The 26,479-nt window shown below is 37.1% G+C and overlaps 1 protein-coding gene and 1 pseudogene across 15 annotated transcripts in view; both read left to right on the forward strand.

Moving 5' to 3' along the window:
• CACNA2D1 (calcium voltage-gated channel auxiliary subunit alpha2delta 1) overlaps nt 1-26,479 on the forward strand; it is a 512,731-nt gene that overhangs the window by 42,161 nt on the left and 444,091 nt on the right. The gene's annotated exons all lie outside the window — the stretch shown is intronic.
• Nucleotides 17,156-24,036, forward strand: LOC140849927 (phosphatidylinositol 3,4,5-trisphosphate 3-phosphatase TPTE2 pseudogene; annotated as a pseudogene).

Consider the following 26,479-nt stretch of genomic DNA (forward strand, 5'->3'; position numbering starts at 1 on the left):
ACATCTTTTTTGAGTGCTATTAAATTGAAATAAAAAAGCCTAAAGATTACATTTTGTTTTTAATCTCACTTTCTAATTTAAATGTCTATCTTTTTAGCTCTTCTTTTTGTCTGTTGTTAATATGAAGAGAGGGCTATTATTTGAACCATTGCCTAACTTGAACACGTGTGATTAGCCTTCAGCCTGGATGATACATTCTTTATATTCCAGAACATATTTAACATTGTTCTTTGTGTAAGAATTCAGCATTTCCAGTTGCAAGATGATCTTCATTTCCATTACTTCATTAAAATAGTACATGTCTGTATATAGTTAAGAAATGTACATGTAGATGCTGTTTCAAGGCAAGTCAAATGTTAGTGTCTGTTTCTTTGCACGTGTATGTGGGTGCCCTGTTTGATCATATTTGAATCTTTCAGGACTAAGCTCAAAGTCTACTTATAACCTCACATTACAAAGTCAATGAAAATTGTTGTTGATGATGTAATCAAATTGATAATGACTTTCAGTACTGGGAAAGGGGGAACGTTGTCTTTCAAGGTAAAGGGATAATACATTCATTTCCTGACTTTGCTATTTTTCTAATGACTTTAAACAGGCACCTGAACATTTAAATCCAAGAGGAAATGTTTATAATTAGAATTTTTGCATTGACATGTACCACCATTTTTTTTTTTTTTTTTTTTTCACCTGAGGGACTCGGTGTTCAGATACTGTTTTATTTATTCTTTCAATCATAATAGTAAATTCATTCATTCTAGGCTGGTACTGATTTAACATGTCAGCCCGCATAGGGGTATTTCAAAATAAAAGAACATTTCAGGTAAGAGAAAAAGTCTATATAAAAAGGAATGACTAATTACAAATGGGAAAGAAGTTACTCTTTCCACCCCTTTTAAATCCCACCATATGGGGACACCAACTTTACCTCTGCGTACAAGTCCTGTTTTCTATTTGGTTTGAATGTGTGCAAAAAACAAATGTATTGTGTGAAAAAATTTAACGTATTTAAAGGCCAAATATGATGTTTTTGTGCTGTATCCTATGTTGGTATGCTATAAGACTCATTTCCCTGTATTACATGAATAATTAAAAATTAACTATTTTGAATTTAAGCAAACTAATCTGGATAATCTCAGGCTTCAGAATTAGATGAGTGGGCAAAAAGTCAGAGGAGTCGAAAGGAGCAGTGGAAGCTGCCCTGCAGAATATGCCAGTCTTATTCATCCTTCTGTTAGAAATTATGAGGAATTTCCTCCCAACACATAAAGTGTGCTTAGTACCTAACCATCTCATTATATACTTGGGCGGTGAATGTGTTGTGAGATTCTAAAACCGTTTCTGAATTAGCTTTTTTCTTCACCTTAGTACTCTGTGCTTTCTGAGATTTTATATGGTCATATGAAATGTGAGTGATGCTCAATATTGACAAGTACAGTGCAAACAGCAGATGGTAAGATACTGATGGAGACATTTGTTAATGGACCAGTTGTCTTATTTGAAGTACAGCTTTTTGGCAGACTTTTTCTTTTTCTTTTTCTTTTTTTCTTCTTTCTCCTGCTTTTCTACACTGTGTGCCTTGGAGGGAAGAATCCAAAGGTCCTCTTATATTTGTTTCTTCATGGGTTGAAAAAGCGGTGAGGGTCAGGATAGTGTCAACCGTAAATGAAAGCACTTTTAGTAAATAAAGTTACTGCATCAGAAAAAGAACACTTCTTTCAAAATAATATAGTAGCTGTGATAAACATGAAGAAAATTCACTTTTATAGCTTGTTAATACTCTCAGTAAGCAGTTATATAGTTTTGTACGTATTTGTGTGTGTATGGGAGGGGCTGTCCCATAACTGATTATTGATACTTCAAGGAAAAAAATATGTCTTACAGGTCGTTTGCAATGGCAGAGACAGGGGACTGGGCTTCCTAAGATCTCTGGAGCTATACATGTTCATAGTAATTTCTCAGTAAATCCCTTTTTTAGAAGTAGTATTTTTCATCTTTGCTTTTCATTTCTTTGCTAATTGGCTTTTTCTTATCGATGATTTAGTCCTTAAGACTGCTTTAAGGAATCCCTAAGATTCTTTCAAGCTTCTGCTCTCTGTCAACTTCAGTTTTGCACAATTACCTAGGTGAGAGGAGGAAGAATACTCAACTTTCCCAACAGGCTTTTCTTTTACTCCCAGAAAACCCCAAGTTTAGCACATAGCTAATTGTTTGTGACCCTCCTTTCTATTGTTCCAAGAGAGGAATTGCTGTCTCTAGTCTTAACTATTCCTACAGATTCTTTCACTGACTTTGAGTAAGTTAGTGTTCTACTGGTTTTCGTGCATATGAGCCATACCCGATGCGGCCCTTTCTGTAATGCTTTCCAGGTTTCTAGAATGCTGATACATTTCATTTTGGTATTTTATCCTAGCTCCCGGAAGTCCCAGAGTTTTGCAAACTCTGATTGTTTTCTGCCTGAGACTCTGTTGCATGTAGATCTTTTTAAACTTAAATAACAACACAAAATAGCATGTGTGATATATTTAACTTTCCTGTTTACTGATTTTTACAATAGAAATCTCCCATCAGCCTAACTAAGGTTTTTGCTGCCTGCATTTTAAAGATGGGGAAACGCAGACTGGGGGTTTCTATGATTACATGTCAAGTAAGAAGGAGGCATCGAATTCTTGTATCAGCTATGTGGGCTGATGTCATGATTTGAAGACTGTGGTGCAGGGAGACTAGGAGATCATTCTAGGAGAGATAATACCTTATTCTATGATGCACCTAAATGCAGCTTTATTAATATAGTATATATTTAAGAATAGAGATGAAGTAAACAACCCAAGAAGTCCTTAAAAAATCAGAGCACATGTAATATATAAATGAAAGTTGAAAATCAGTTGTTTGTCAGGTATCTCCAATGTGAGAATTCAAAGCTTTTTAATCTGTGTGCATTCACATATTTGGGGTTAGAAATGACAGCCAAACTGATAATCGGCTGTAGAAGAAAATAATTCAGGGATTTAAAAATAATCTCCCAACTGTATTGTCTTATTTACCTTTAATTTTCTTTTTTCAGCTATACAATTTGTCTTTTTTCTGGAGGCAAGACCCTGAATATACTGCCTTCTATATGTATATACTGCCTAGTCAGGCTCTGTGTTCTCTTGTCTGCTGAAGGTGAACATCATACAGGGCCTCGCACTGACTTCAGGCAAGCTCTTTTCCTTCCTTTCTTTTTCTTTTTTTTTTTTCCCCTGAGAAGAAAGTGCCACTCTGGAGAGGCAAGTGAACCTCAAGTTTGCTCTCTGATGCCCCTTGCTTGACTGTTCTCTGCCTCCCAGACTGCACCTTGCTGCTCTTCTCTCACATACCTGAGAGCTGCTAACTTCATTGATGCTCTGACCTTTATGGGTCTTATGTGAAATGAAAAATACTCTGAAAAATGAACTATTTTCACAGGTTTATGAAATTTACTCTCAGAACAGAGTACTGGTGATTACAACATCTGGAGTTTATTTTCTAATCTGTTCTCTAGCTAGTCACATCTCCATTTAGCCAGTAGTAAATTAACACAACAAAACAAAACATGATCATTCTAGACATTTCTAGAACATTGTGCTAATTTGTGGAGGAAAAGTAAGTTTATAAGTTTAAAGTCAATACTTCTTCCCTGTTTTCATATAAAAAGAAGACAATCCTGCCTGTGGAAAATAAGATCTAAGGAGATTAGCTCTGATTTAAATTTGAACTGAAGAAACTTCACTGTGGACCTGAACAATTTATGCTATTCTAATGTATTTTAATTTCCTTTGCTATACTTCTCACTTGCATCTAGCTAAGAAGATAACAGAACTATCACTGTTAGTTGTCAGGTATTTTGAGAGGGAAATGTCTGTAAAAAAAATACTGTAAAAAAGCCAGTTTTTGATTAAAGTTAATACTGATCATCTGAGTGCCTCAGAGAATTTAAGGGTTCACTTAGGACTGTGAAACCTGAGATTTTCTTGGTAACTTTCATTGTTGGATCAGCAAATCAGTATATTAGAACTGCATAAATAAAATTTCTACCCTTGGCACTTCCAAGCATGATAAAACATTTGAGGATTTGAAGAAACATTATATTTAGCAGTGAAAAACAAGCTAACAATATTGCTTAAAATGTATAATTTTGACTCAGACCTATCTTTCTGATGCAGCACTGATCTTCATTTTCATATAGAGAATCCTATTCAAGAAAATGCCCTTAAGGGGGTGGGAATAAGAGAGCAGCAATGGATGCTTTAAATTTTGAGCTACAGTTATTTCAAAGAGTGATTTCATAAATATTGCTGTTTTTTTTTAGTATTCTTATAGTTGTTTGTGAAAAAGAAGAATTGAGCTTGAGGAAGGGCTAACAATATGAATTACTTCACTAGCTACCATATGGGCATTTAATGACTTATAAAGGACATATGGCCATTGGAGATGATATTTTTTTCCATAGAAATATCTTAAGTGCAATAATTAATAATTAGATTGTCACAACTATTATTGAACCACGTGATATATAACTTTAAATTGCCACCACTTTATACTATATACATTAACTGTGAGTGTGTGTCTATGTATATGTGTGTGTTTAGAGGGTGCTAATGTAATTGCTGTTGGTAGATAAAAAAAAGTTTTAATTGATTATTAAAAGCCAAACTACTATAATATATTTTTACAGTGAAACAATTAACAATAGATTTTGTACTTTTGCAAATGGACTCTTTAAATGGATGTGGGACTATATTTCATTTTCCTCTTCATACCTGCATTGTGTATTTCTGCTAAGGGCTGGTTCACAATGGGTCCTCACTTGGCTTCAAAAGGTTCTGATGAGTATGTTAAAATGTAACTTGAAACAAGAGCTAATTTCTTCCCCCAATCTCGTGCAAATGTATCTCTGATGTATATATACTTTGCACTTTCTAATGATGTGCAGTTGCATTTGATATAAAAGCTTCCATAGGAGAACTCGGTACAAAATAAGAATTGGGAATCTGGTTGATTAAATTGGAGGGACGGGTATTCAATATTACAGTGTTTTTTCTTTTCTTCCTTGCTGAATGTGCTTATTGCACTGGTTATTGCCCCTGGAACAGGCAAATGCTGCTGCTTGCTCCGTGGTAGCTGATGGTCACTAGGACACTAGGCAAAAGATTTCGAGAATGCATAGTAATTTCATGAACCAAAAATAGTCTGAAATTATCTGAGAAAATTCTAGTTCAGATCTTTCTAGATGTGTTTACAATTCTAAACCTAGATGTGAATGCCAGAATGTAGTTAACATTATCTATTAAAAAAAGCATAAATAAAATGTCAGAAAGTATATTCAGTATAGGTAGGTAGTTATCTTGCTATAGTGTTCTAGGAGTATACTTGAAAATGAATTCTTTGGAAAACAAATAATGTGTTTTATCATAAAAACAACAGGTTCTCAGGCCAGTTTGTAAAGTCCATTTAACCCATGTGTACTAGATAGAAAGTTAAAATAGAAGTATTTCAGCCGTATGTGACCACTAGTAGGTTGTGTTAATTTATTCATCATGAGCAATAATAGGAGACATTTGTAGGCACCAGGTATGGAGGACGGATGGAAGTGTGAGGGCAGAAAAAATATGTATGAAAAGGTCTCTTTCTCTGAATATCTGACAGTTCCTTCCGTGTAAGTCATAGTGCACTCCAGTTGAGATTCTGGCCGAGCTTTCTTACTTCCAGCCACTGGAGTGAAGCCTCTCCAGTCTCCGCGTAGCCCGTAGCAGGGGAGGAGAGAGGAGGAGGTACGAAGCACACGCTGAGTGAAATTGGATCCTGTTTCTAGAGAGCTTGCAATCCAGAGGTAAGGTGGTAAATTAGAATTTCCTGTCTTGTAAATAGTAATGTTTCATAGGAAATGTAACATGGAGGAGGGAGCTGTGCAGACTGAAGAGAAGGATTTGCATTGCGCCCAGTAGGTGCTAAAGGTGCAGGAGCATTTCAGTACATTAATGTGATTAATGCTCCATTGACATGCATTAATTCTTACATTATACCCCATTTTCCCTTGTGTCTTGCCTTGAAAACAAAAAACACCTCCATCTTGGCTAGCTTCAGCAGTGAAATATACTTTCTGTTGACTCCGCCCTAACTTCTGCTGATTACAAAGTACATAAAAATTCTTCCTTAACCCACCAGTTATTTTTATCATTTACTTTCAAGGCAGACAAATAAACTTTACATTCTTTTATCTTTAGCATTTTAATGCAATGTTTGTTTCATGTTGTCGAACACAATTCAAAGGTGAACGTATTTTTTATTTTTCTTCATTTTACTAATAACTTTTTTAAAATGTAAAAATAGTTTACAATTAATTGTATTAGTCTGCTTGGGCTGCTACAACGAAATACTTTAGATTAGGTAGCTTAAATAACAGACATTTATTTCTCACAGTTATAGAGGCTGGGAAGTTCAAGATCAACGTGCCAGCCAATTTGGTACCTGCTGAGAACTCTTTTCCCAGTTTGCAGACAGGCACCTTTTTGCTGTTTCTTCACATGGCAGAGAGGAAACATCTCCCTCTTCCTCTTCTTATAAAGCCATTAATTCTATCTTGAGGGCCCCACTGTCATGACCTCGTTAACCCTGACTATTTCTCGAATGTCCCATCTCTGAATACAGTCATAGTAGAGATTTACATTAGGACTTCAACATACTAATTTTGGAGGGCATAAAGGCAGTCTGTAACATTGAACCTGAGGAGAAGAAAACACTGGAGCTTCTTCACTTTCTGCCTAAATTCTTTAGTGGTTTCGCCAGATGAAGCTTGATGATTGAGAGATTTAACTGTATACTGTAACTGAAAAGGAGCTAGTTATGCTTTATATTTCACCATTTCATATTTTCAGTACTCAGTTGGCTGTACGTGGTGAATATACACTTCATATCGACTTGCAAATTTTTCCAGAAGCTGTTTTTGGCTTGTTTAGTAAAAAAAAAAAATCATATGGCTTTTGAAATGTGGAAAATTTTGGCCATCGATGTGCTTAGTGTAAAGTTGTACTTTATAAATATTTACTAATAGCAATTTTGGAAATTTTAATTTGTGTGAAAAGAACTGAATAAAATAGGAATCTAGCATATGTATATTAGTAAATAAGCATTAATATAAAGTAAACTTAATTTAAAATAGGGGAATTTAGGCAAAGTGACGGAGGTTCTGTGGAGGGATGGGTGCAGGGAGGGTAAAGTCAGGTGATATGAACAACAAGTGATGTAAGGAAATTCCATGCTTGTTCCAACTCTGAAATCTTCTGCTCATTCAGGATTTCTTTGAACTTTTTATACATATTTGCTACTAATTTATTTTGTATGTATGAAGACCAAGGGCACTATCCATTTTTATTAGAATTCCTCTGTACCTCTCTCCACCCCTTGTTCAGATACCTTTGTGCCCCTTCCCCTCATCATTTTTAGAAATCTTCCTTTCTTTTCAGTCTGCATGTTTGCTGTCCTATTCTCCTTAGTGCTTTTTTCTTCCAAACAAGGGCTGAATATGAATAATTGCGTGGCAAGTAGTTTTTATGTCAGAGTGGCAGAGGTACAGCTGGTAGTCTTGCCTACAAACATGCTTGGGATGGAAAAGTGTAGCGTAGGGCCAATTTTTCTCTTTTGGAATAGATCAGTGGCCCCAAAATTAAAGTAAAGGAAGCTGAAGCACAAGCTCTGTGAACTCCTCTAGCGGAGAAGAATGCCCAGTGTGAATTATGATCTGTTTTCTTATCAAGGCTGTGTTCTAAATGACAAAGGTGTAAATATCCCTAGTGATTAATTTTACTGCTCCTATTGACTCTCACATTACTAGATAAAAATATCAGCATGAGTCCTCCTGCTGTAGAACTGATGGTTCAGAAGCAATCATAACACCTAGAAGCAATTGCATGAATGAATCCCAAACCTTACCCAGAGACTTAAGTCACCTGCAGATCCCTTGCTACTGTTATATGTTTTGATGCAGAAATGTCTCTAAATATATTTATCCCTTGTTTTTAGAACAAACATAATAAATATTTATGAAGACCAGTCATATAATTGACTTTATTCTCCTTCTGTATATCTAAACATGTCATTCGATTAGTCTTAAATACCAATAATTCATCTAATCTTGTCAGAAGCACCATTTTAGGCCATGTTGCATTTACGGTATCACAAAGAGTATTATGGAGGAGGTGGTCCCCTTACACTTACTTAGACAACTGGTGACAAATAGAAGGTCATTTTCTGATTCAAGGGGTCACTTTCCTTTCTTCTCTGGAGGGCCGCCATCCCGCCCACTACCCCTCCCCTAGCAGTTCCTGAATAGTCTCTGTGAATGGGCCTGCACGCCACTGTGGGGGCCTCAGCCCCTCTTGGTGCAACACTTGAAAAGAGCAGGTGCCGGTCAGAAGTGAATGGGACAGCCCAGGATCACTGCTGGGAAACATGTGCAAGCAAGTCACAAACTAATGTGGGGAGGGCTTGGGACAATGAAAACAAAAGAGCACTTTAGGGTCTAAATCACCCACTTGACAGAGGAGGCTCCAAGAGGAGAAGCCATGATGAGGACCGGTTGCTTCTGTTTTCTGTTCACTTCAGTTCTAATGAATTTTAGAGGTGAAGGCCAGAACTCTAGTGTCAGAACATTAGGAAATTTCCTGAAATTTAAGAGAGTTGCTATATACAGTTATTCATCATGTATGTCTGCTTTCTCAGTAGAACTTGGTGTGTGTGTATAAAACCCAGCTTTAATTTGACCTTTATTTCTATTACTATGAGGTTCAAAGTATCTGTATGGAGGATATATTCTTTAAGTTAGGAAACTTTATGTCTCTTCCTGATGTGTGGTTCTTTACAGTCTCATATGTGATGTGGGAAAAATAAGTCCATTAGTGAAAACTTTCTTTTAATATTTTTATATTTATTTATGTACTTAAAAGAATGTAAAACATTACAGTAGAATTCAAAAATAATACCAAATTGCGGTAGACTTTTAAGACACTGAAGTGACTAGTGGTTACTAGTTGGGTAGGGGTTAGGGTGGGTGGGTGGGTGGGGAGGGGTATACAGGCACACAAACACTCTCAATCATAAGTAAGCTGGTCATGTGGGTAGTAGTGCAGCATGGAGGATATAGGCAGTGTGATTCTGTAACAACTTGCTGTGTTGACAGATACTAACCACAGTAGTGGGGGTAAGGATTTAATAATATGGTAGCTGTTAAACCATTGTATTGTATATTTGAAATCAATATAAAATTGCATATCAATGATGCTTCAATAAAAAAATTGTACAAAGTTAAAGGCAGGGAAAGGGTAAATATAAATAAGAGGCTAGGGTAGTTTGAATGCAAATATATAAACCACAAGGTAGTACATAGTTTTTAAAACCTGACCAGCAAATTTCATTCTCAAGTTTCCTAGAGTCCAAGTAAGAAGAGAAATAAATCCATTATATAATTTATATACGGAAGTAGTGTATTAATTCTACAGATGAGCTCAAGTATTTTTTCCTGCTACTTAGGTCTGAAAGAATTTTTCCGTAGGTTTTTAGTACATGAGTTGAAAGATTTATAGCCACAAGACTAGATTTTATAAACTTGTTTCCATTATAGCTCAGGGTCTGATAGAAAAGTCAAACTCAGTAAAAGTAATTTTGTAGTGTTTTAAGATAATGTCATCCATGAGCATACCTTTGATACACAAAGACTCCAGAGGAATGTCTTTTAAACTGTCTTTCATAAAAATTTGTGTTCAATGGACTAATGATAAAGGGAGTCACAAATAATTTGAGAATATATTCTCTGCTGGACTTTGGAGTCTGATAGTCTTTGTTGCTTATTAAGGACATATTTAAATACATTAGCAAAAGAGAAGTTGGTAGGTTAGGAAATTTTGTGAAAATTCAGTTTGTCTGATAAAAATGTTTAATAAATGGATACCCCTCCACCTGCCACCTATCTCTGTAAAAATGTGTTCTAAGAGGTCTAGAATAACAGAAGGCTTTTCTTTAAGAAACTCCAACGCATAAAACACTGAATGATCAATTCTCCAGACTTACTATTGGAACAATTGACAATCACGGGTATTGGCTTTGATACAAAGGAAGTATTGACCAAAGCTAGTATTATGAATTATCTGACAGCACACGATGGAGTGGTTATAGACTTAATTTGGCTCTTTTATATCTTTCCAATCAGTCATAAAACTAATTTTCCTATCAAAATTATATCATCTTCTTTGAAAGTGAGAAAATTTGAGATTTGAAATGAGCCATAAAACAATGTCACATAGAAAGTTCCTGCTTCTTGGATAATGTATTGGAAGACAATTTTAGTTAGAGAATGTAAATGTAATAAATGCTGACGATTTAAAAGTAACATCATAGTGGAGTGCAGCTGAATTGCCAGGGAGAGGAAGTGGTAATGGAGGTGGTAAGGTACTAATTTTTTTCACTTTCATCCTTAGGGAATAACAAATACTTCCTCAATCCTATGGATAGTCCAGTGGGTTAAGACATTACTTAATTGTTAATTAAGATGAAAATAATGGAAAAGTAAAAAATAAAAGTATAACTAAGAAAAGTTGGAAGAAGGGAGAAACAAAATTGGATGGCAATTTGGGGGAAGTTTGGAAGGTAGTACGCATTAAGTTAATTTCCATGTATCTCACTGAAGGAGTGAGTAGGGACTCCCCACAGCTCAAGAATCAGGAAGTAGAGGCAAAACATTACTTTTAGTATAAACACAGCCCAAACAGGGAATATATGGAGATGCTGGAAAAATTGTGGTTATGCCCCCAGGGAAGTAAAACTGGGTATGGAGTGAGAACTTTTACTTCTCATTTTAAAACTTTCCATACCATGTATTATTTTTACATTTTTTTAACAGATAATGAGTGAGTCATTGGATATATTAAATTTGAGACTTTAGGAGATTTTCTAAGTAGTCAGTAATACTTGGATGTGTCTGAGGACAATACAAATACTTAAACACACAAGTTTTCCTAAGTGCTGTTTTTAAAGATGTTTTAGATAAATATGACTATTTTTTAACTGCATACAATTGTTATAAGGGTAATCAGGAAAGAGTATGTTAGTATTTGTTAAAGTGCTGTACAAATTTTAAATGGTTGAAAATGGTAGGTGCTTCTGTTATTTATCAAGGTTGTCTCCAAAATGTTTTTCTAGGGAGAAGTAAATGTTTAATAACTTTTTGAGAAAAAAAAGTCTTACGAATTATGTTTCCATAAATTCTTTTGACCTGTGCTCTGAAATTTATTCAGCAGACATGGGGCTAGACCAACAAATGTATGATATTTTAAAAAGTGTGTGATTTATTATAATGCAAGTGGTTGGGGAAGCACATTAGAGAAATTGAATAGAAAGTAACTGGAACAGGTCACAAATAAAAAAGTGCCATTTCCTATTCCCAGGCCCCTCCTTCTCAATCCTATTTTAAAAATACTATTTAACAGGATCAAATGTATATTCTTAGTTTAAGCTAACAACCTGTAATGCAAAGTTGAGAAGAACTGGCTTAGATACAGCTCCTGAGTTTAACATATGCACATGCACACATGTGCACATGCAGTCACATACACTCACTCATTCGCTCACTCACTCATTCACTCAGTCACTCACTCACCAGCAGCAGCAAGTTGACTGTAAACAACATGCCTTCAAGGCCCAGAACTCTACCATTCAGAGGACAACTTGAATGCTGACTTCTGATCTCAGAGTCAAAATTTTATTTGATAAACTTATTGACAAATTAGATTATATCTAGGAGACTACCTTGGATGCTAAAATATCAAGGAATCGTATTCTAGGGAAAAAAAAAATTGTTAATTTGGCATTTTTAGCAAGCCCAGAGAATTCATGACCAAAGTACATGTATAATGAAAGCATCAGAAATTTAGGGCTTATGATTGAAAATCTTAGGGAGGCAGAGTATGGTTGAAGTTAAAGAAGTTCCTTCTGTCAATTAAAAATAATAATATACAACCCTCAAGAAATTGAGCTTATCTTTAGTCCTAACATTTAGTATAGTTAAAATAATTGTAGTTTATTGGGTACTTACATACCACATACTCTTAAGCCCTTTTAATCTATTTTATTTAATTTTAACAACATCCCAAGAGAAAGATATTGCTAAATAACTCTGGCTTACATGTAAGAAAACAAAGATTCAAGGACAATAAGTGTCGTACTGAGGATCTTACAGGTTGTACATGGCAGGGAATCTCAATTCTTATTCTCAACCTTGACCTCCCAAGTAAGAAGATCAAGTCAAAACTTCATACATTTAGATTACATGTTTGGAAGTGGGTCTGGATTATATGCCCTTAGGAGTTTGTTTTGTTTTTAAGCCAATCACATACCTTAATGATCTTTAATTTTAACATGGATCCATGTAGATGTGACCTTAGTAGTTAAGGTTATAGTATTTAATGATGCAAGGGAGGAGGGGTAATCCTATTTTCTTTTCCACCAAGTGGATTTAGGATTTTATCTTTTTGGGGGTTAGAAGAAAGTGTTTTGCTCCTCTCTCACCATGTAGAACACAGCAAGGAGGCAGTTATCTGAGCTCCCCCCCACCCCGTAGGACCTGCCATTGGGGCTTGGTGAGCAGCGGCCTGACTGCAAGGCTGCGTGCACCTCGAGTTGTGAGGCCTGCAGTGGAAGGCGGCTCTCACCAGGAACCAAATCTGCCATCACCTTGACCTTGGACTTCCAGCCTCCAGAACAGAAAACTGTACTCCCACAGAAGAGGGGTGCTGGAGAACTCTTCCCCACAAGGCATTTCAGGAGGCTCAACGTCCAGCTCCATCTCTGAGGCTGACAGATTGGGAAAGCTGGAAATGTATCCCTCATTTCCTTTCACCCTTTCACCTCTTTGTGGGAGGCTCCACACCCCCTTCTGCTGTCCTTCCCTCCTGCTTGTCCTTAGGTGTTGGCTGAGGATGGCTTAAGGTAGGAACATTCCAGGACCACTTACATTCTAATGAAAGGGCCTGGGAAAAGTGCCTGGTGGAATTCGGGCATGGACCTGCAGTGGGGGAAATCCTATTACTTGATGTCAGGTAGATCTGAGTTTGATTCCCAACTTTGCTACTAAGGAAGTATGTGGCTTTGGGCAAAATACTCAAACTCACCAAGCCTCCGGTTATTTTTATCATTTATTTAAAAGAATGACTGAATTTCAAATACCCATGGGGGGAACATGGTTTAAATTAGGCATCCAGGCCACTGGTGTCCCACCGTCTGCCTCCTCAGAAGGGGATGCACTGCAGCCTTGTGCAGCAACTCGGCGGACATAGAAGCCACATAGTAGCCACCCTGACTGCTGCTCCCTCCACCCTGTAGGACCTGCCATCAGGGCTTGGTGAGCGGCCGCCTGACTCCACAAGGCCATGTGCACCTCCAGTTGTGAGGCCCGCAGTGGAAGGTGCTGTGGGTGGCCAGCCCTGAGCTGAGCGAGCCTGTGGCCACTGCGGCTTCTGCCAACAGCCCCATCCAACCTGGAGAGGACACCCGAGGCGGCCCACAGGCCGGGAAAGCACACTGGATGTGTGCAGTCCCACCAGGACTTGCTTCCAGGAGAGCGGCTCGCAGGCCAGGCCAGGGGGAAAGGGAAAGCCAAAATGAGACAGGGACAGTGGGTGTAGTCAGAGTAGGGTGGGGGCCTCCAGAAAAAGCAAGGCAAGATAATTACAGTCAGAGTAGTGTAACGACATGCAAGGAAGTCCCCTACCAAAACTCCATGTTAAACATTAAGTTCTAAAGTCATTCTTCAGTGAGATTGGTTAATATTTCCCAGATACAGGGAAGTAGCCCCTGTTTTTTTATTATGCTAATCATTTGTAATCATGTGTAAGATTCACTTTGGCATGCTAAAAGGCCCAGGCCTATGTGCTGATGAAGTGATTTGAAATCTGGGCAATTAATAATGGCAAGCAAGCCCTGCCATAAGCAACATAGTAAAAGGCAGGAAGGATTCCATCTGTGGGTAGAATTGTAACATTTCCAGAATATCTTGCCTGGCTTCAGTGCATTTGCATATCCTCAGGGGTGGAAAGAAGTCATCTCCATATCAGAGGGTAATTACCTGGGCAACCTAGGGCATGTCTGAACCTGAGAATTTAAAGGGAGGGGCTGATTTGCTTGCTTGTTTTGTCCAGAACAGAGGAGAAAGACAGCCCTGGACTACAGTTTGTAAGCAATAAAAGGATTTCAAACTTTATATCTCCCTTTGACTGATTTCGGTTTTTAGAGGTATTTTGCCCCAGGATTTTCTCTCCCGGGACTTACATTTGGCGTAGTCGGCAGGGTGCCTCTGAATCCAAAATCTGTCATAACGGGTGCAACCTTTGGGAGGGCTGCTCCTGTGGATGGTGGGGAGGCCCTAGTGGATGCAGTCGCAGAGGGTGCTGCTTCATCTGTTATTATACCCCAGCTGTGGGGCTTCCAACTTGGGAACCCCTAGTTGGAATTTGTCTAGGGTAAAGTACCTCCTAGAGTCATGGGGCCTTCCCCAGAACTGGGGAGAGGTGGAAACACTGGGAGCTGCAGAATTAGCCCTCCGTGAGTTGGAAGATTGCTTGGAGACCTTAGGGGGTCGTATAGTGGCTGACATTGTAGGGTCTCTTTTCATCAAGGTAGTGGAAAATGTTATATAGGAGAAAGAGAGGATTATTGAGAGGGTTAGCAAGGAGAGAGAGGGACTTAGGCAGGAGAGAGACCTACTTCAGCATTGCTTGGAGGAGCTGGGCAATAACCTATGGGATGCGATTAAAAAAGAGAGACAGTTGCTGAAAAGACAGGTCCTGCTCCTAGAAGATTCTTTAGCAGTGGTGAGGGGGGAGACAGCAGGAAAAGTTGAGTTGCAGGAGGCCATGGGGGAGGGGAAGGAAAGAGTAGTGCCTTCAGCCACAGAAGCGGTGGAGGGGGAGCCCTGGTGGAGGAGCCCAAGGGAAAAGAGGAGGAGGCGGGGCCATTGGCAGATCCACTACACAGGCCACCATGGGAGGTACCATTTTCTCCTGTTTTAAAGGCCTGCCCAGCTGTAATTAAGAAAATAAAAATTAAACAACTGCAGGCTACTCAGGAAGAGAAGCAGCCTCCTCCCCAGGTCATGGAGCACTTCATGCTCTGCCCCTATACCCAGGATGAGCTGGTGTACATGAGCGTCCGGTATTTCAGAGGCCATCAGAATTCCTGCCTACATGGCTTGTATGTCTCTGGGATATGGGGGTGGAAAACATTGTTATGTCATTAGTCTGGTCACAATGCTTCAGTTTTCTCGCTCAGGGACCATTGTGGAAGAAGGGGAACGAGTAGATTGTAAGGCGAGATTTCTGGAGGGATGGCCTATGGGTAAAATTGAACATTTCCACAGTATCTCGCCTGGCTTTAGCGCATTTGCATATCACCAGGGATGGAGAGAAGTTCATCTCCATATCAATGGGTAATTACCTGGGCAGCTGAGGGTGTGCCTGAACCTGAGAGTTTAAAGGGAGGGGCTGGCTTGCTTGCTTGCTTGCTTGGTCCAGAGCAGAGGAGAAAGATGGCCCTGGACTGCAGTTTGTAAGCAATAAACGGGTTTTAAACTTTATTTCTCCCTTTGATTGATTTAGGTTTTTAGAGGTATTTTGCCCTGGGATTTCCTCTCCCTGGACTTACACCATCTTGAAGAAAAGATTGCATTTTAATACTCAGGAAGTTAAGAAGTAAGATTCTTAACTTACACTTTAGCAAACAGATAATACCTCAGCCCACCTTGTTTGCTGGGAAGGTGGTTTTGTTTGATATGCTCCCAGACCAAGATGCCGTTATTTCAGGGAGAAATCAGAGCAGGAAATTCCTTGTGTTAAGTTAATTCTAAATATTCTAAATAAATTTTCTAAATTAAATTCTAAATAAATAAATTTCCACAGTATTTCTAATTCTAAATTAAAATTCTAAATAAATAAATATACACTTAACAAGTTCACACCCCTAAGACTTTTTTTCATGTTCCCCAAAGTCCTCAGCTGCCTACAAACCCCCTAGACAATGCACAAATATGGGCTCTCTTGTCCCCTCCTGTCATGAGCTAGGAGCTCTGTCCTCTCACTGTATGTCTAAATAAAAGCCTCTCCCTGGCTCTCCTACCTTGGATGTTTGCTAAGTTCATTCTTTGATTCTGCAAACAAGAACCCTGGCATCAAAAAGTTCAATGTGACCTTCAGAATCAGAGTATTTAAGAAGCACCCCCTCCTTTGGATGCCAGAGTAAAACTAACAGGCTGTACAGTATGCTCTGAGATTACCCTGGGATCTTTGATCTTGGTACCCCACCCCTATTTTAAGAAGAACAGTGTCTATTTTTAAGTTTGCCATCTGGAATCAAGTGTATTGTATTCCCCCTCTACTATGATCTCAGGACCACCTGCAATCTGTTGTTTGGGGTTGCCATGGACACAGAATTCTTATTCCAGTACTGACTCAGTAGGAGCATCAGGTAAGCAGGTCCTTGCCTTGCAGAGTGCAGGGGATCCCAGAAATCTGTCTCTTCCTTGGCCTGTCCTGGTTCTTGGGCCCACCTCTCTGGAACTAAGAAGGCAGAAGCCTTGAGCTTGGAATTCCTACTCCCACTGTGTGGGAGCTGGTGTTCCTGTTCACCTGTAAAGACTATATAGAGATTAATTCTAGATTAAATTCAGCCACAAGTCAATATCATACAGAGATTAAAGGACCCTTTATATCTCTGGTTCATGCATCCAAAAAAAGAATAAAGTCATGGGCACCTCTTTAGGGTGCTCTGACAACAGTGAGAACAAGGGGAATGATGTAGATGAATTGACATCAGTAATCTCTGATGGAGCCGCCAACAAAAGTAAAACAGAACAACTTCCCAAGCCTGATGATGGTGATGAAGACATCGATTTTCCTAATTCAAATGAAGATAAGAAGGCTCTAACAGCCTTTGCTGTGTCTTCTAGCCGGAATGTCTATAGTAGCTTTGACTAGAATGAGTTCACATCAGTGACCAGTAAGGACATCATCAATGAAAAGTCTGTGCCGAGTAAATTGACAGCAGCATCCTCTGAGGGAATCTCCAGGGCGAACTCTGACTCAGGTGAGCTGGAAAAAGTAATCTGTGTTACAGAGCCATGAATGACAGTAAAATAGAACAACCTTCCGAGCCTGATGTTGGTGACAAAGACATCGATTTTCTTAATTCAGAGTGTGATTAAGAGGACTGTGCACTTAATTGTATCATCTTTCACACTCAGAATATTTGAAGTTTTGCTGACCTTTGTGGGTTTGTTCCTCATCATTACAGACCTAATCGTCACTGATAACACAATGTATATTCCTTTGGAATTTCATTCAATTTCTTTAGTGATTGCTTTGTTTTTTTAAATCCACGTTCTTCTTCGAGTATTTGTAGAGGGGATATGATCTTATTTTTCTGATATACTTAACTTGTTAAATGCTGTTATTGTGGTAACCCTACTGGTGGATATTGTTTATATTTTTATGACTTTAAGGTTCTTAAAGATATTCCCAGACTGGCAATTTTATTTCGACTTCTATGACTTACCAATTTGATAAGAGTTTTCATCTGGCTTATCAAAAAAGACATCTTGAAATGCTGTCCAGAAGGATGGTTTCAGGAAATAAATGGCAATACAAGAAGTACGGATTTGACTTTGATCTCACATTACTGAATGTATTATTGCCATAGCATTCCCATCTTCTGGAAAGGTGTCTTTTTATAGGAATCCCATTAAGGAAGTTGTATGATTCCTGGATACCACACATCAGGGATACCAAACCATTACCAGGTCTACAATCTATGCAGTAAAGGAGATTATGATCCTAAGTATTTCCATTATAAGTCCATAGAATAATGATTGATAATCACTGCATCCCCTCTCTGAGTGAGATGCTGGCATTCACTAAGGAAGTAGATGAGTGGATGGCTCAAGATAATGAAAATATCATTGTGATTCACTGTAAGGGAGGCAAAGGCAAAACTGGAACAATGGTGTGTACCTGCCTTATTGCCAGTGAAATATTTAAAACTGCAAAGGACAGCCTTTATTACTTTGGAGAACGACAAACAGATAGATGCACCAGCACTAAATTTCAGGGGGTAGAAACTCCTTCTCAGGGCAGATATGTTGGATATTTTGTGGATGTGAAAAATATCTACAACTGGACTCTCCCTCCAATAAAGGTACTCACAATAAAAACTCATTATTTATTCAATTCATGGTGTTGGAAAAGGCAATGGAAATGATCTAAAAGTACAAATAACAATGCAGCAAAAGACCTTCTTTTTCTGTTTTGCTTCCGAAAGCTGTATGATAACTCACTATGTTGAAGCAGACGGAGTAATAATTAACCTGGTCAGCTGTCCGCCACTGTATGATGATGTGAAAGTGCAGTTTCTCTCTTCCAATCTTCCTAAATTCTGTTCCATATATCTTTTATCCAAAGTAACAGGCTTTATCTTTCAAGAAATGAATTGGATAATCTCCATGAACCCAAAACATGGAAAATTCTACCATCTAGAGTTTGTGGTTGAGATCTGTTTTGATTAAGTAGTAGCTGGTACCTAATCAAGTACCATCCCCCTTCTAGGACAGAGTCATGTTCCTCACAATCCCTGCTACTTCCTTGTATCTTCTGAACATACTTCCCTGCTAGCATCCTTGTTTACACACATGTACATATGCTTTCGGAAGCCTATTAAATACATTAAAAATCTTAAAAAAATTAAAAAAGTGTTTTGCTGTTATTTCATGCTATTACAGAGAAGGATCTAGAAATGCATGAAATCCTGCTGAATCTGCTCTTGTTTTTGTAGTTTTCAGAGGAGTTATATGTACATGTACATAATTCAGGGAATTAAGTGCTATCCTACATGTTCCCCTGTAGGTGATCGATGGCCTAATTCACACATTATTTGGAGCTAATGGCCTAGCTGTAGATAATCTATTGTGAATCTGTAACTTGGGTCCAGAATGCTCAAGTATTTCTGTAAATAGAGAAAGAAAGGGAAAGCTAGGTCCACAAAAGGAAGCTTTTACATTCTTTTCCATACAAATTTTTAGAACCAGAAAGAGTAGGAGAACATGAACCATATAGTATGAGGTCTAATAATCATGTGGCAAAAGCAGAAGGTGCAAAAGGGATCTTTTCTCTTAAAGGGTCTTTGTCCTTTAAGCCACAGTGACTCCTGATTACTAGTGTTCATGGGCCAATCAATAGTTCAAGTGTGAACCAGTGAGATTATGACATCTTTCCTTAGGTAGGGCAAGTGAAGAGATGAGGTTCCATCTAGGAGGAAGGAGAGAAATGTTTGAAAAGATATTTAGGGAAAGCAAAAATAGTCTCTATGACAATCTTCATTGAATTTTTCTGCCTTCATTCTTGACAATTTCCCCAAACTTCCTGAGAGCCATACTGGCCATACTATGTAGATGAAATATAGGCCATGACAAGCCAATGTGAGGAGCAGGATCTGACAGATTGCATTGATCTAATGTAACAATCCTGATCTAAATAGAAAAGAGAATCTAATACCTTCCAAAGCAACTCTGAGGCTTCAGTCAATAACTGGAATCTTAAATTTGGCCTGAAGAAGAGATGTTAGATTTTTAAAGCTGACTGTATGACCCCAATAGAAAAGAATCAATTTTTATTAGGAATGGAGCCTGGCAGTTTTGCACAACACATCCAGCATTTTCTTGACAAAATTTGAGTAATGGATTAGCTTCAGTGGAAATTAGGTAATTTTTTTGACTTTAACATGATGCACAAAAAGCTTTTAATCAATAGTACTTGCATTGGAGAGCAGTTTTGAAGTAGGCAAACAGCATGTATAAAGAAGTGTCATGTGTATATAATTATCTCAGCATGTCAAAGGGTGGAAAACTATCTTTAAGTGGCAGAGAATAATAACCTTCCATTTCATTGTTCAGCATTTTATTCTGAAGTTGTGTTGGTTTTGTTTTTGTTTTCCTCCATCACCGAAGAGATTTTCTTAAAAGCATAAACCTGACATTGCTCAATACAGCTTATTTTTCTCCACAGTGAGCAGAAATGCGGTGGAAAGCTAAATATTTTACTTGTCAGTGTCTGAGAAGGCTAGTCTCAAGGAAAAATTTAAATGGGGTAGGTACTATGTGGAAATTCCATGCATATAAAGATTCAAGAGTTCAGCCACATGAACGATTGTAAGTTAGATACAGAGGTATGCTTTTGGTAAAGAGTGTCGAACTGTTCATTTCAGATAAGACTTTAACCATTGCTGACACTCCTGAATTAAAAGACACCTGCTGTTCTGGAATATCTACTGTTCACATCTGTGAAAAGAATATGCAGTTCATATACAAAGATTGTATTTTGTCTCTTGGTTGTTTCTTGTTGAAGAGAACATTAGCCTTGTAATAGAGAAGTAAAGCAAGGGCAGTATCTCCTGAAAATCATGAGTGTTATGCTGACATCAAGTTCCCAGCTGTTTTAGGTTTGTGATAACAATAGGGAACTGTATGAGCTGTACTATTGCATTAAAACATTTCTAGTGTATGAATAACAGGTATTTATTGAGTTGCTTAAGACATATAGCAAGATGAAAAATATCCATTTAAAGCTTGTAGCCATTTAAAATACATATCTTAAAGAATTTAAAGCAAAATTCAGTAATGTTTGGAATCCAACTACTTTTCTTACCAACCTCCCAAGCTGGTGAATTGGACAAACCAGTCAGACTTTTTTTTTTTAGTAAGGAAAACACATAGATTTCTTGTATTTCATAAGAGGTAGGGTGCTCAGGGCCCCAAAGATCCTCTTTGTGACACCTAATTTCTGTACCCCCAGAAATTCTGCCTGACACAGAAATGCAGTGACATGTGGTCTTTGTTCCACTGACGGACAGCAATGTGTTCTTAGTCATTGTGCTTGCTCCTTGAGCCAGGAGAGCCTGAAGTGATCACCAGAAACAGCTTTTCACCCCAGACACCTCACAGATACACTGTTTGAATCTGTAGGCAATTAAGACAATCTACAATGAAATCAATACTATTTGGGGGCATTGAGTATTTACTAAGCACTGGGCTAAATACACATACATGTATGCCCTGCCCAGAAAACTCTGCATCTTTGTGGAGGAGGAAATACACACAGGAAGCTTTTAACTCTGTGATGAAAGAATAGTACGTACAGAATTGTAGGAAAACTGGAGAGCAGGACATGATGAGGTGGGTTGAGTTAGTGATATAGCTAGGATCTGCTCCAAAAGCAGAGGAGAGGAGGTGCCACAGAGCTGGGAGAGCAGGGAGGAGATTTGAGCAGAGCATGCCCTCTGCCCTCCACTCCACCCCTGCCAACTTCTGGACTCCTGTGACCAGGCTGACTGCAAGTTTGACCTAGGTGCTTGTAATTCCGACAGGAGAGGTTTTATGCTGTAGCCAGGAAGTCTGTCCGTGAAAATGCTCAGGAGCACCCCCTGACAGTGTCGTCTCTAGAATCTGAAATGCAAGCAGCCACCAGTGCCTTTGTATTCTCTAGTGGCCTGAAATGTGGCTTAGGGTGATAGGATACTAGGCAGGGATTTTTCTGGACTGCTTCAGACCCTATGGGTGAGGGGGTAATGAAAATAGAATAGTGGCCAATCTAAGTGTTCAGAGTGTGTGTATGTTTGTATGTGTTAGGAACATTCAGTTTGAAAGTTGTTTTCCTACATCTTCTCTCATTTTTTCTTTATGTTATCTTTGACCTCAGGAGGGAGTGCCAATTTTTCATTTGAGTTGTTCCCAGAAATTCAGATTGAATATAATATTCTTGGAAATGAATGTCTTATATTCCATAAATTTAATGCCCTTAGTTTTTTGAGAATTAGAAAACTAGGGTATGTTTTCTGAATTCTAAAATCTAGCTATATCTATAACCCTTTATGGAAGTGCCTTACTGTGTGCTTTCTAAATGGCTTTTGTTAGGATAGGTTTTCATAAGGGTAAACTGAGTCATCTTAGGTGATAACTGTATTCATATGCAAGAGGACTGTCAATCAAAGGTACAGGGAAACAATTGGGTTCACTTTGGATTCTCTTCCTTGGATAATGAAGTGAGGAGAATTGCTTGGCACATTTCAGGGTTTCTGAGCTTCTCTGAATGAGAGCAGTGGGCTGATTTACTCAAACTGTGCAACTGCAGTACTTGTATATCAGGTCCTTGTGACAAAACAAATGTTGCAGAGTAAATTGCCCTAGAATAAAATTCTTCCATATTCTATGTGTGTGGTTTCTTTGTTCTTTGTTTGTTTTGCCCTTTTGGGCGGTAGTATTTTGCTCTCTTTTTCCTAAAATTTTTTTAAAACAACTATTTAATGGAAAACTTTGCTCTATAGGAAATTTGTACTAAGGCATTGCTACATTTGATTTCAATTTCTTTCAGTTAGCTTTATTTTCCCATCTATTTATTGGACCTCCTAGTACTGATTGCGGCCTTCCGAAATTCTCATTTGCAAAGATGGACGTTACATTGACAAAAAAGCTTAGATCAGAGCTTAGAAGGTGCACCTGGGTTTGTCTGCGGTGGGTGTGTGTGCATGGGGGATGTCTTGATCCATTTGTACATTTCTCTGGGGAATTCTCGGGCTATTGAGTCAACCAATTACAAATAGAGCCCTCGCTCTATGTTCTGATTTGATAGGAGAATGGGTAATTCCTGTTAATGACTAGTACATCTGTTAAATTATATTGTTTTGTATTGATGGTTAATTATGTGTCAAGTTGGAGGAGGGGGGAACCGTAAAAGTACGATTCTCTTTTAAATGTCAGGGACTCATCTTAAATTACCTGTTGTCTTTTTTAACATACACAGAACACTTTGACAGGCATTGTGTTCTCCTGATCTTAAAACGTTTACCCTGTCTTGGAGAAGAAGTGTAATGTTTCTTGAGAAGTGAGCTGTATTGAAACTGGTTAGCCTTCAATGTCATTCATGTCCAGTTTCATGGGGAGTGACCCTTGTCAGCCTTCAGCTGGCATCAGAAAGAGGGCTTCCCATGGGTGATAAAATAGTTGTTAACTAGCCTTTTTTCCCTGGGAGGGTCTTCAGAAAATACTGCTCTGATTAAAGTTGAGACTATATTGTTTAAAGCTATAACTTGCTTTTTTCCTAGATATGTCTGCATATGAGCAAATGAAACATCAATAGCATATTTTCTTTTTTTTAAATGGTATGAGCACATTGAAATTACTTGTAGAATATAGATAGACTAGTGTATAGATGTACTCAGTGAATAACAATAAGCATTTATACATGCAACCCTTGAAAACAGAGTAGGAAAAGATTTGTAATACCTTAAGTAGAGAGCATCTAAAGAGCTAAGTATTCTTTACATTAGCTAGGGAGTTATGAGTGCCATAGTATAAAAGTCTTTTCAGCCAGCTTGTAGGCATAATTTTCACTTTTTATTTATGTTGGTGGGTTGTGGCCCAAAATTACTGGATTTTACTTAACAACTCATGCTATGTCACAAGGCAATATGATGTGTTTTAATAAAATTATGCATTATGTATGAGATTCTGTAACAATTAAAATGGGAAATTTACAGCACAGTAAATTAAGTTCTTAAAAATGAGTCTAGTCTTGACTGAACTCAAAGTCTTGCTTGAGTAGAAGACTTATCTTGTTCATATCCTAATCTTTAAGCATTTGGAGTGTCTGTTGGCTCTGCAGTGTTCCTTAACAAGGGAGAAGGATATTAATATGATATTTATAAAATGAATAAAGAGATGTTGATTGTAGTAATTTCAGTTTGAAGCATCTTTCCAAAAGAAAAGAAGTTATGTGGTTTAAGGCAGTCACTCTAGCAACAATCTGGCAATTTTAAAGTCTGTTAAATTCTCAATTCTGTATTGTTCTTATTCATATTAGTAATCTTTCTTTTTTTCTAATCATACCTTAAGATAATAAAATATAAGAATATATAATGAAAACTAAGCCATTTTCTTGATACTAGACCCTTGTTTTTTGCAACATTAAACATTTTATAAACAGTTCTCAAGATCCTTCTCTGAAAACTATGTTCTAAATTTGAATAAAATTATTTTCTTTAGTTTTTTTAGGTAAAGTGAGAAGATGAAAACCTGCTTTCCTAATATATACTGCTATAATTTTATACAGAATGAGATTTTTGTTTTCTTTATTCTGTAAATTATTTCTTGGAGAACTAATTCTTACATATCTTAAATGCAATATTTAATCTCATCCTAATTTCCAGAGGATTGGCTCAATTGTTGAGAAATGATAAGATATTTTGAGAAAAATACTCAGTAATTTTGGAAATGCTATAATGAGATAACTCAATACCTTAATATCTGTAGTTTATTTTTGTGTTAGTACTTACTTGCTATGTTTTTATTTTGGAGAATTTTGACTAGGAATAGAGGTTATATTATAATAGCTGTAATTGAGCATACTTTTTGTATTATACAAAAATATAATTGAAGATAATATACAAATCAAGTAACTAAAGTTTTTAAGCTTGTTATTAATTTGCTCAGTAAATAAAATTGAAGATCAGTTAATTTGATTTTCTTTTTCTAGTAATAGCTTACTTATTAAATACAGAAAAAATACTGAAATTTTTAATAAAACCCATGAAAATGATGACTTTGTACAACGTTCCAGGCTGTTTGTCATGAAATTGCTTATTAAGCATCTCATAGAATTTCATTATAGTAGAAGTTATTTTTTAAATATTATCCAGAGTAAGTGACTTTTCAGTGGATTTCTATATCAAGGACAAAATTATTCCAATATTTATAGAATTGTTCCTTCTTGAGAAAATCAAGGCTGTAAGTTAGTAATACATCTATTTCTCAGCATTAAGCTTTAATTCTTAATACAGGATTTGTTGAGCAATGACAGAAACTTAGTGGAGATTTATTATGTTCTGCGTACTGCATTAAACAGTTTATAGGTAAGAACTTTTTTAATCCTCACAAGAACCTGATTAGTTATGTACCATTACTAGCCTAATTTTTAAAATGATAACTGTCCCATATCATCTAGTAAATAGCCAAATTAGGATTAAAACTAAGAAATCTGGCCCAGAGCTGAAGTACTTAACCAAATAGTCTTGTTTCACTGCTTACTAGGAGGAAGATGCTCCAAATCTTCTAGTTGGTAGATTATTTCTGTCTCTGAAGAGGTATGAGCCTTTCAAAGTTCTGTTATTACTATGTTATAATACATTATGTTGAAAGCAGATAAAGATTCAAGCAGATAGTAAATATATACAAAATAAACTATAGAGGCCACTTTTTATGACCCATCTCCCTGCTTCCACTATCTGCTCCACTATTAACAGTTTGATATGTCTTTCCAATAATGTTCATTGTTTATGTAACAACCTGTGTGATGATTCTAGAATCAAATATTTATATTTTTACGTAGACAAGTGGATATGTTCATACTGTATGCATTATTATGACTTGCTTTTCAGCACTGAAGAGCTTAAGATCTTTTATCTTTTCATTGATTATTTTTGTTATTCCTTTATTTTCTCTGTTCAATCTTTTAACTACTGCATATTCCATGGAATTTATGTACCACCAACTATGTAAGTATTAATCTTGAATAGTAAGATAAAGTTTGATTTTCTTTATTTACTGTTACTAATAATGTTTCCAGTGAATGTCCCTGAACAGATCACTTTGTGGATATCTTGGAGTATTTCCTTGTAATAGAGACCTAGAGATGAGTAGAGAATGAATATTTTTCACTGAAAAATATTTCCTGATTTCCCTTCAAACAGTGTACATACATAGGTAATGTATAAATACCACATATACATATACTCTTTGAAGGCAAATCAGGAAATAACATACAGCATTTTACACGTGTGTGTGTATATATATGTTTATGTATGTATCACTTTGTCAGTATTTTAAATTGCTGATCTAGTGTATAATTAAATATTTTGGTATGTTAAAATTTCACACTGAACTATGTGTAAGTTAGTAATTCTGCAGTTTATTCTCTTGGATTGTTATGTGGACAGTCATATTTTCTTCAGTTAATAGCTCATTTTCTTTTGTTTTTCAACATTTATACCCTCTATTTTGTTTTTGTCTTAGTACAGTAACTGTAAGGTCAGCTATAGCATTTTTGTATGAATAAAATGGACATTAGTCCTTTTGTTCTTGATTTATGTGGGATATTTTAAGTATTACACTTTTAAATACTTTTTCCCATATATCTGGTAGATAGTGTTTATTACTTTGAGGAAGTTTTTTTGATTCCTGATTTACTAATTATTTTTTATCAAGAATAAAAATAAAATATTAGTAAAAACATTTTGGAGTGCATTTAGTGAAATGATTGGGTGGTTTTTACCTTTAGTCAGTTAATTTACTGGGTTATATTACAGATTGAAAATAATACAGTAG

This window comes from Manis javanica, chromosome 6 (genome assembly GCF_040802235.1).
Source record: "Manis javanica isolate MJ-LG chromosome 6, MJ_LKY, whole genome shotgun sequence".
Taxonomy (NCBI): Eukaryota; Metazoa; Chordata; class Mammalia; order Pholidota; family Manidae; genus Manis; species Manis javanica.